Genomic DNA, 11,224 nt, shown 5'->3' on the forward strand with positions numbered 1-11,224 from the left:
CTATCTGGACCAATCATCTGTATTCCTCTATTCCCCGTCTGTTTATGTATCTATCCAGATAAGTCTTAAATGTTGCTAACGTATCTGCCTCAACAACCTCAACTGGCAGTGCATTCCAGGCCCCCATCATCCTTTGTGTAAAAAACTTATCCCGCACATCTTCATTGAACCTTTTCCCCCCCTCACCTTAAACTTGTGCCCCCTTTAAATTGTCATTTCAGCCCTGGGAAAAAGCTTCCAAATGTCCACCCTCTCTATGCCCCTCATAATATTATAAACTTCTTTTAAAGCATTTCTCTTTCCAGGAAAAACAATTCCAGTTTATTCAATCTCTCCTCATAGCTAATACCCTCCATACCAGGTAAACCTTTTCTGTACTCTTTCCAAAGCCTCCACATCCTTCTAGTAGTGTGGTGACCAGAATTGGACACAGTATCCCAAATGTGGCCGAACCGAAATTTTATGTAACTGCAACATAATTTTCCAACTTTCATACTTGATGCCCCGTCTGATGAAGGCAAGCATGCCATCTGCGTCCTTCACCATATCAACAATTTCCATCTAGGTAATTTATTTCATGCAAAAAATAAGGAGTCAATTTAGCTCAGTTGGCTGGACAGCTGGTTCATGATGCAGAGTGACACCAAAAGTGTGGTGGATGAGGTAATTCATAAAGGCTCCGCTTTCTCAACATTGCCCCTCACCTGAGGTGTGGTGATCCTCAGATTAAATCACCATCAATCAACTCTCCCCCTAGGGAGGGCAGCTTATGATCATCTGGGACTGTGGGAACTCTAGCTTTACCTAGTAAGAGAAATATTAATGAAGATATTTTGATAATGATCCAGGGAAGGAGATGTCACAAAAGATGATAGTAAGCTTGGTGAAAGGTACATTTAAAGAATGCCTGAAAAGAGAAGATAAAGGTAGAGGGGCAAAGACAGTTTAGGCAAGGAATCCAGGGCTTAGGATCTAGGCAGCTGAAAACACAGCTGCTAATAGCAGGGCCATAAAAATCGTTAACATTGGAGGAGTACAGAGAGTTCAAAGGTTTGTAATGCTGGAGGAGCTGCAGACAGGGTTGGGAGTAGGGGTGGTTAGCACAGTGTGGTGGCTGTGGGGAGTGGGCATTGTCGTGGAATGATTTGAAAACAATGATGACAATGTTAAAATTGAAATCTGGGAGCTAGTGAAGGGCAGCAATACGAGTGTGATGATTGAATTTTAAAGTTTAGTTTAAAGTTTATTTATTAGTGTCACAAGTAGGTTTACATTAATACTACAATGAGGTTACTGTGAATCATAGAATCCCTACAATGCAGTAGGAGGCCATGTGGCACTGACCACAATCACACACAAGCCCTATCCCCATAACCCCATGCATTTACCCTAGCTAGTCGCCCTGACACTAAGGGGCAATTTACCATGGCCAATCCACCTAACCTGCACATCTTTTGAGTATGGGAGCAAACTGGACCATCCGGAAGAAACCCACGCAAACACAGGGAGAATGTGCAATCTCCACTCAGACAGTGACCCAAGCCAGGAATTGAACCTGGGTCCCTGGTGCTGTAAGGTAGGAGTGCTAACCACTGTGCCACCCATGAAAGTCCCCTAGTTGTTACACTCCAGTGCCTGTTCGGGTACACTGAGAGAATTTAGCATGGACAATGCACCTAATTGGTACATCTTCCGGACTGTGGGAGGAAACCAGAGAACCCAGAAGAAACCTGCACAGACACGAGGAGAACGTGCAGAATTACATTTGTAACAAGGTAAGGTGCAGCTGCAGAGTTTTGGATGTGGTAGTTTACATGTGGTAGGCCAGGATTGAATTGGAATAGTTAAATCTAAAGGTGATATAAGCATTGTTGAAGGTCTCAGCAGCGGATGAGTTTAGGCAAGGTTGGATTGAGCAAGTTTGGAGGTGAAGGAACACAATCCTGGTGATGAATAGGTGATTAGAAACTCACCTTGGTGTCAAGGTTGGCTATGGCCTTGTTTGGGTTCAGACAGTTGCCAAATATGGAAATAATGGAATAGATTTGTGATGAGAACCAAAGAAAATAGATTCTGTTTCCTAACATTTAATTGGAGGAAATTCTGCTTATCCATTATTGGATGTCAGACAAGTGGGGGGGCTGATTCTCCCATGCCGTTGTACTAATTTTTTTAGCACAGCAGGCTGGAAGCTTCAAGTGGCAGCCAAACTGCGGGATTCGTGCTGGGCATCCAGGCTTCTGTGCATCTTCCAGCCTAAGTTTTTTGACATCAACAAGTTTGTGTTGAAAATCAACATAATGGTCATTTACATGTTATGATACCATCTGATTAGTGGGTGCGCAACTAGAATCTCTGTGCCCACTAGCGTAATGTCACTTTGGCAAGGTTTACAACAACTGCATAAAAATCAGGACCTGGTATGGTAGTGTTGAGCAGGAGTAAGGAGGGAAGTGTTACGGAGTTGCAGCCCCTGAAGTGCAGGGCCTGAAAAATTGCTGCTTGCTGCGAGGAAGTTCCTGGATAGTTTCGGGTGCTGTCCCCAGGCCCGGGAATGTTCCATGTACTATCTATGTGTTGGAGTAGGGCCCTTAACAGAGCGCTGGTCAGGCCACTCTCTGCAGCCACTGGGCTGTTACATTGTTTGGAGTGTGGTGAGGGGCTGGACTGGGTGCTGGGGTTTCAAGGAGTGGGGCAGGGAAGTGCACCATGTGCTGCTTGAGGGTTCATCAGTTCAGGCAGCTGGTGCTCCAAGCAGGGGAGCTCAGGTTAACACAAACACTCACACTGCATATATTCTGCAGTGAATGGGAATCTGTCTTGTGATAGAAAGGAATCCGTCCCTGCCCTGTGTGTCTGACCATGCTTGGAAGGGAAGGTTGGAGTTGCATTCATGACAAATAGCTGAAGGGAGCACAATGGTCACACCCACACACCAACCTGTGTTCTCTCCCCATCAGCCGTGTTCACGATGCGAATGGCAGGCAAACTAATCAGATGAAGCCTGGCATCACGGATTGTGGTGTGTTGCCAGCATCCACAAGTGTGTTATGGTCCCAGTGAGGGATTGAGGTGGAGTTATGGTGCCAGGGTAGTTGCAAGCAATGACTTGAATCTACCAATCTCTCTCTCTTTAACACCCAGTGTGCAGTATGGATCTCAGGCTAATTGATTTAGAGCTGGCCATCATGGTGGCAGTTGAGGAGGAGGAGGGGGGCTCAGGAGATGGAGGGCACCCCAGGAGCAGCTGGGCAGGCCCTCAGGAAGGAGAGCAGGGGCCTGCCACTGATGGTCAGAAGATGGGAGAGCAGTCTTCTCAAAGGGTGGCCACCAGAAGGTGGGTGCGGAGCCAAGGGTGACACCAGACCAGGACATCATTAAAGGGGCTGTTGGAGATTTTGTGCCGTTGCTGGCTCTGCCTATCCAAGGACACAGTCCAACTGACACCTGTGTGAAGTGCTTGCACACCTGGCACCTGAGGGGAGGGATGGCCATCTGCTTCCAGTAGAAGGTAAGGTGACAACAGTCCTTTAGCAACGGGGTCTTTCAGGCACCCAGTGGTGACCTTTGTGGAATCTCTCAGGCCTCAGTTCACAGATGTGTTCATCAAGTGACAGGTGTCTTGTTTGCCCGGGCAGGCCAATACATACACTTTGATGTTGGACAGGATCAGCAGGAGACCCAGGCTGCAGGATTACAGGGATGCCCAATGTCCAGGGGGCAGTGGACAGGACACACATTACCCTGCAGTCCTCACGAGGTGAGAGCGCAACCATTTATTAACCAAAACCTGTTCCACTTCCTCAATGTCCAAATCGTATGTGATCACAGGATAATTATTATGCAGGTCTTTGCATGCCACTCAGGAAGTGTCTATGACAGCTTTGTATTCAGACAATTCCTGGGCTCTTTGAAGACAGACCAGGCTACCAGGATGGCTAGTGGGGGGCAAGGGCTACCCGCTGATGTCATGGCTGATGGTGCAAGCGTGGAGGCACAAGATCAAAGCAGAGACTAGTTATAACAAGGCCCACATTGCTACCTGGTCCATAGTAGAGCGATGCACAGGCCTGCTGAAAATGCGGTTCCACTGCCTGAACCGTTCTTGGGGGTTGGGGGGCTGCAGTATGACCCTGTGTGTGCCTCATGCATTATAACTATGTGCTGCATCCTGCACAACATCACTCAGCAGCGGTGAGACCAGCTGGAGGAGGAGGAGCAGCACCCGGCAGAAGTGGGCGACTTGCCATATGAGGAGCCAGAAGATGGAGGTCAGACTGCGACGGCAGGTGTCCGGCAGGGCAGGGCAGCGAGGGAGGCCTTAATAGCAGCCCGCTTCATGTAGCTGGTAGTGTGCAGTGTGGGGGCTGCTCCTAACAACCTCTCACCAAACCCAGGAGCCCCTGCAACTGCCATTCCCCCTCAGCCTCAAGCTGGCCCCTCAATCCACATGACCCTTCCCCTTCCCCATCTTCTTTCAGCCTACCCCCACCTTTACCCACCCATTCTCAAACCACTGCCCACCCTTCCCCACTCTCTCTCAAACCACCCCCACCCTTCCCCACCCTCTCTCAGCCCACCGCCCATCCTTCGCCAACCTCTCTCAGCCTACTCACCCAATCTTGAGAAACATCACAAAAGGTTAATGGGCCTGGGCTGGCACTGGTAGTTAGTCTTTGGTGAAGGCTGGAGGATGATGATTTGCCTAAGGCACACTGGGATCCTGCCCCTGGTGCCACTGAAGTCTGACTCCTCTCTGTTCTCTGAATGCACACTGCCATCTGAGCCCACATAGCAGTAAGCTGGGAGCACAAGTGTGTGGTCCAATGGGTCGTGGGCACCGCGAGAGTGGCCATGACAGGGGGTTGTGTTTGACTGAGTGGATGGTGGTGAAAGTAGGGCAGGCAGTCTGTAACATTTGGCCAAGGAGCCAGTATCACACAGCACAGTAGACCGTGCCTCACTGTGTGGGATTGAAATACATATTGCTCTGTGAGGGGAAGAATCAGAGACAGATTAATCACAGCTGTGAGGTGAAAATAACATTTCATTGTGCTCTTAATATTTCCCAAAACTTAACCCTGACTACTGCTGACCTTCACACGTACTCTCTGAGTGAACCTACAACTTTCTAACTTTGTGTAGCCGACTGCTTCCTCTAGGTGTTCCCTCAGGATGCAGAGTGGAGGTGGAGGGATCTAGCTGTGATCCATGCCTTGTTGCCTGTGATGTCCTTAGCGGCTGTCCCCTGGGGAGGGGGAGGGGGGGGAACCGAGACCTGGAGGGCCCCGGCTGACTTGTGAATGAAACTGATGTTTCTGTGCCACCCTGTTCATCTAGCTGGCCCTGAGTTGCCCCAGTATGAGGGAGGGGGGAATCGGGATGTCAAGACTCTCCTGAGTGGAAGGTCTCGGCATGGGCTCTAGATCTACCTCCTCCCTTGGGGTACCCAGAGGCCCCAGGCACACTCCGTGGGATGCCATGGTAGCTGAATTGAACTCCACACTCCCCAGCAACACCTGGCTTTGCCAGTCTTGGTGGCCTTGATGCATCTGCCCCATGATCTACGATCCCTCAGCCTTGGCCCTCTCAGCCAAGAATCCAGAGACCCTCCACTACAGCATTCTATGAGCAAGCCAGCTCTAGAGCCCCTTGGCATTAGCCCTCTGAAACTGGGCTAAGTTGCCGAGGCTCACAGACACAGCCCGCTGAGTCTCCAGAATCCCAGCGAGAGCTCCAGCCATGGCTACCAAATCTCCAATGTGCCTCTGACACCTATGGCCACATGGAGGTCCTTCCTGGATGCTGGCAACATCCTTTGCCGTGGCCCGCTGTGTCTCTGCTAAGGTCCGCTGTGTCTCCTCGATGGCCTAGACTCTGTTACCCATGAGGCCAGATCCCTCTGCCAAGCTTTCCACTGCAGTCACCACCCTTGCAGTGTTGGCCTGGTTCACACGCTGTATTGGCACCACCTCCTGCAACAGCACTCTGTTTGGCTCCCCTAAACAGCCTTGTAGTCGCAGCATGGTTGCTAACAGCCTTTCCATAACTCCCTGGGTTTACTGATGCATCTCCATCGGCTTTGGGATGAATGAACACTGAGGCCTAGCATCTGGGCTTGGGACCAGATGAATCCTCAATGCCGGCAGATTTCCATGTGCCCGAGTCCTCGGATGTGCCTACTTCCACCCAATGTGCATCAGCAGCTGTGATACGCTCCTCAGTAAGTGACTCAGAAGCCTCAGCACCTACAAGACTCACTGTCCTGATAGTCTTTATATTGGTGGATTGTGCTGTTGACGTCTGTGCTGAATCATTGGTGCTGTCCTCAAAGGATTCTTCAGGACCTCCCTCCAAGATGTTGTCTGAGGTGTCCTGGGTAGTTGGGTTGGGGAGCAGCAGGGGGTGCCAACACCCAAAGGGCCTGGGGCCTCCGGTCCCAGAACTGTAAAAAAGAACACACATTAGGGAAGAGAGGGAAAGCAGCCAGCGCAGCACAGAAATTACTTCAAAGAAGACTTAGGAAGAGGGCTAAGCCTATGCTTACTTGCTTGCTGGTTGCTGACCTGGCTGTCGGTGGCCATTCTAGGCGTGGAGCTTCCCCCTGCCAGCTCCAGGTCAAGGTGCATGCAGAGCATCAACAGCTGCAGCTCAGGAACACCACCACCAGTCTGTGCCCTCTCACAGCAGTTCTGTGCATTTTTCTCCTGTGGGGACGTAAGGGGAATTGAAAGCATGGATGTATGGAAGAGCATGGGGTGCAATGTGTGTCTGAGTTGGGGAGCTTGTGTTGGTCATTTCAAGGAAATGGGTCACCACTGTGGGGTGCTGACTGGGGGAGGGGTGCACAGGATTGGATGCCGTTCTTGTGGGGTGGCGGGGGGGAACAGTTGTTGAATGCCCTAGAGGTGTTTGGGGATGGTTTGACATTTTTCTTCAGCACATGTGCAGTTTTCAGAATGGGAAGCCTACTCACCCTTGCTGCCTGAAGAAGGTCATTCAGTTCCTTGTAGCACTGCTCTCCGGACCGAGATGTCAGGGTCCTGGCCTTAATTGCGGACGTCGCCGCCTCCCACAAAGTGACAGCCCTGAGCGAGGAACAGCAGCTGGCACCTCTCCTCCACTGCGTCCAGCCTGCTCAGTCTCTGAATCTCGGGGTAGATTTCTTTATGGCCATCTTCCCAGCATGACTGGCTATATGTCCATTATTGTAGGTTATATACAGCTCTGGCTTGTTCGGGGTGTCCAGGTGCAGTCAGTTTGAGCCACTCGTGGGCTCATTAGGCAAATTTCCTTGTGAGAAATATAAAGAGAATAGAGGGTGAGCCATCTCCAAAGGTGCTGATTGGGTTAAGTCAACAAGGTACTGTGTCCAGGAGGGGAGGGGAGGGGGGGGAGGGAAGGGAAGGGAAGGGAAGGGAAATGGTGTGGGGTGGGGTGGGGTGGGGTGCAATGCTTAAGGTTGTCACTCAACAAGGAGGAATGCTGGCAGGCAAGGGATGTGCAAGGCAAAAGTGAGGCCAGTGCTGTGTGTGTAAAGGGTGGGGGGATTGGGGAGAGGGGCAGGAAGCCAGCAATGTCTAGGGCCAGTGGGGGATGGGGAGGCCACTGAGATCTGGATCAGTGAGGGATGGGGAAGCCAGTGATATTTGTGATGGGTAGGGGGGCGGGAGGGTGGGGGGGACCAGGAATCAAACCAGCATTGTGTTTGGCCTCGTGAAACACCAGCAATGAGGCCAGCATAGTCTGTGAAAGGTTGAGGCCAGCAATTTCAATGCTGGGAAGACTTATTTAGCAATCTCCCAGAGATGCGCTCAGTGCACTGATTTCAACCTCTTCAGCGGGATTAGGTCCTAAACTTTGTGACCTCTGCAGTGCACAGAGTATGGGAGATTCATTTTGAGAACGCCGCTTGAAAAACCAACATGGTTTACTCCAGCTTTCATGCAAAATTGGACACTTAGAATTTTTTTGGAAGAAACTGGCCAAGATGTAAAAAATTCTGACAGTGGAGGGGTCCAATGAGGTGGTGATAAAGTAGAGTTGAGTACTGTCAGCAGACATGTAGTGCCTGATGTATTTTTGAATGATATGTAGATGAGAAATAGAAGGGAGCAGGGAAAGAAGCTTTGAAAATTCCAGACATAACAATGTAGGAGTAGAAAGAAAAGCTATTGCAAATGATTCTCTACCAATGAATAGACAGATAGGAGGGTAACCAAGCTACAGCAGTCCCACTAGGCTGGATGATGGAGGGAGATGTTGAAAGAGGATGGTGTTGTCAACTGCGTTAAAGCCTACTAGGTTGTGAAGGATGAGGAGAGATAGTTTATCAAAGTCATAGATAATGACAAAGAATGTTGTTGGTAACTTTGACAAGGGCCAATTCAGATCTTTGGCCAGGCTAGAAATCTGAAAGGAAGAATACAAATTGTGGGAAAGAAGAGCACAGATTTCAGAAGCCACATTATGGTCAAGGACTTTGGAGAGGAAAGGCAAGTTGGAAATGGTAAAATAGCTTACAATGACAGAAGGGTCAAGAGTAGGGTTTTTAAGGAAAAAGGTGATTAAGACTGTATAAAAGGGCAACAGGGTCGAGAGTTGGGGGAACCGTTAGCAATATCAGCCAACTTGAGGTCCAGGAAGTGAGATTGAGTGGTCAACATTTGAATAGAATAGGATCAAAAGAGCAGGAGATGGGTGGGATGGCCAAGGAAAGGCCAGGAGGGAGAGAATATAGATAAAGATGTGAGTTCTGGAGTGGGGTAATGGAGAACATTAGTGATAGTTTGTCGTGGTGCATAGGTGAAGAGTTGTGGATGTAGCTGAAGGGGTGACTATGATCTTTGTGACAAAAAAATGTGCATGAGCTCCTCACACTTTTGGCTTGATGTCAAGGTGGAGGTGGGAAGAATGGTTTAAGAAGACATCTTGTGGTGGTTAAGAGAACTTGGCTGTTATCCTATGTAAACTTTAAATTGTGAGCAGTTTTAGCAATACATAGTAAAACCTAATAATGCTTTAGTTGCTCTGACCAGATATAGTGACAGATATTTAAATTGTTTGTCAAAAATATTTCAAATCTGTGACCCTTAGATTTAAGAGGGCAGACAAGAGGACACCCTCCGAGGGAGAAAACAACAAAAGAGAAAGGTTAATGATTCTAATCAGGACAAGGGGTAAAAGTGGTGGAAAGTGTGCTATTTAGAAAATCAGTAGCTGCAGAAATGTTAAGATGAATTGTAGGCCAAATGTTAAATTGTTGTGAATGTAGTGCAGTGATTGATAAATGTGTTGAAATCTTTTTTTCTCATGAACAGACAGAATAAAATCTAGGGAAGGGGAACATTGGTAGAGAGTGACATAAGAAAAAGATTAAAGATTGCCTTATCAGTGACAGTTACAATAGGAGTGGATGGGCAATGTGAGATGACAAACTTGAGGAGATGGTTGTGTATATGGGGAAGAGAGTTATACGGAGGGAGAAATTTGAAGGAAGATCACAAATTCAGAGAGAGCGCAAGGAGAGTTAAAATGGAGGTTGAAATTACTGAGGATGAGAAGTTTCACATTGCAGGGTTGAGGAAGGAAAGCAGATAAAGGCCACGATTTTACTGGCTCATGCCACTCATTGGTAAAATCGTGCAAGAGCCGAGAAATCAGGATCACATCCAATTTCTCAGCTTTTGGAATCTTACCAGCAACAAATTTCTGATGCTGTCAGCCTTTCATCTATTTCCGGCAAGAGGCTGAATGAATTATTTAAATTTATTATAATAGTGTTCTGCATATGATTAGCAAGCCCAGTGCTCACAGGGATGAGCGTCCGGGCTCACTTGCCTTTATGGCCTTGCTGGGAGAGGTTCTCTCCAGCCAGTAAAACACTTGCTTCCCACGTATGGAGATCAGCCGTGTTGCCCTCACTGGTAAAACCAGAGACCATTGAGGCCCCGCAGGGAGGCCGAGGGCAAGGGGATGTGCCCCTTGGGCATTGCCAGCCTGGCACCTTGACACTGCTGGCCTGACATCTTGGCAATGCCCACAGGGCACCTTGGCACTGCTTACCAGGCAATGACGCAGGTGAGGCCTGAAGGGCCAGGGCTGGGAGGGCATATGGAGGTGGGGCCTATGGGGGGGCAGGGCCTGGAGAGGCGGGGCCAGATCAGGGGAGCCATTGTGCCCTCTGCATCAGATCAGTGGTGGGGTTAGGGAGGAAAGCCTGCTGCACATTCTGCATCAGATACAGTGCAGAAGGAGGTTATTCAGCCTATCAAGCCTGCATTGACAACAATTCCACCCAGGCCCTATCCCTGTAACACCATGTATTTACCCTGCTAGTCCCCCTGATACTAAAGGGCAATTTAACATAGCCAAGGTCCTTGTGCATGAGTCGCAAAAACCCAGCTTGCAGGTGCAGCAGGTGGTCAGGAAGGCGAATGGGATGCTGGCCTTCATAGCGAGGGGGATTGAATATAAAAGTAGGGAGGTCTTGCTGCAGCTGTATAGGGCATTGGTGAGGCCGCAGCTGGAGTACTGTGTGCAGTTTTGGGCGCCGCACCTGCGCAAAGATATTTTGGCCTTGGAGGGAGTGCAGAGGAGGTTTACTAGGCTGATACTGGAGTTGAGGGGGTTGAACTATGAGGAGAGGCTGAATAAACTAGGCTTGTACTCGTTGGAGTTTAGAAGAATGAGAGGAGATCTCATTGAGACGTATAAGATGATGAATGGGATGGATAGGATAGAGGTGGAGAGACTCTTCCCACTGAAAAAAGACAGTAGGACTAGGGGGCACAGCCTCAAGATAAAGGGGGGGCGTTTTAGAATGGAGTTGAGGAGGAACTTCTTCACTCAAAGGGTGGTGAATCTCTGGAATTCTCTACCCATTGAAGTGGTGGAGGCTGCCTCGCTAAATATTTTCAAGAAGCGGGTTGATGGGTTTTTGATAAGAGAGGGGATTAAGGGTTATGGGGAGAGGGCCGGAAAGTGGAACTGAGCCACGACAGATCAGCCATGATCTTATTGAATGGCGGGGCAGGCTCGAAGGGCCAGATGGCCTACTCCTGCTCCTATTTCTTATGTTCTTATGTTCTTAATCAACCTAACCTGCACATCTTTGGAGCGTAGGAGGAAACCAGAGCACCCGGAGGAAACCTATGCAGACACAGGGAGAATGTGCAAACTCCACACAGTCACCTGAGGCCAGAATTGAACCCAGACCCCTGGC

Source organism: Carcharhinus amblyrhynchos, chromosome 2 (genome assembly GCF_965287045.1).
Source record: "Carcharhinus amblyrhynchos chromosome 2, sCarAmb.v2.hapA, whole genome shotgun sequence".
NCBI lineage: Eukaryota > Metazoa > Chordata > Chondrichthyes > Carcharhiniformes > Carcharhinidae > Carcharhinus > Carcharhinus amblyrhynchos.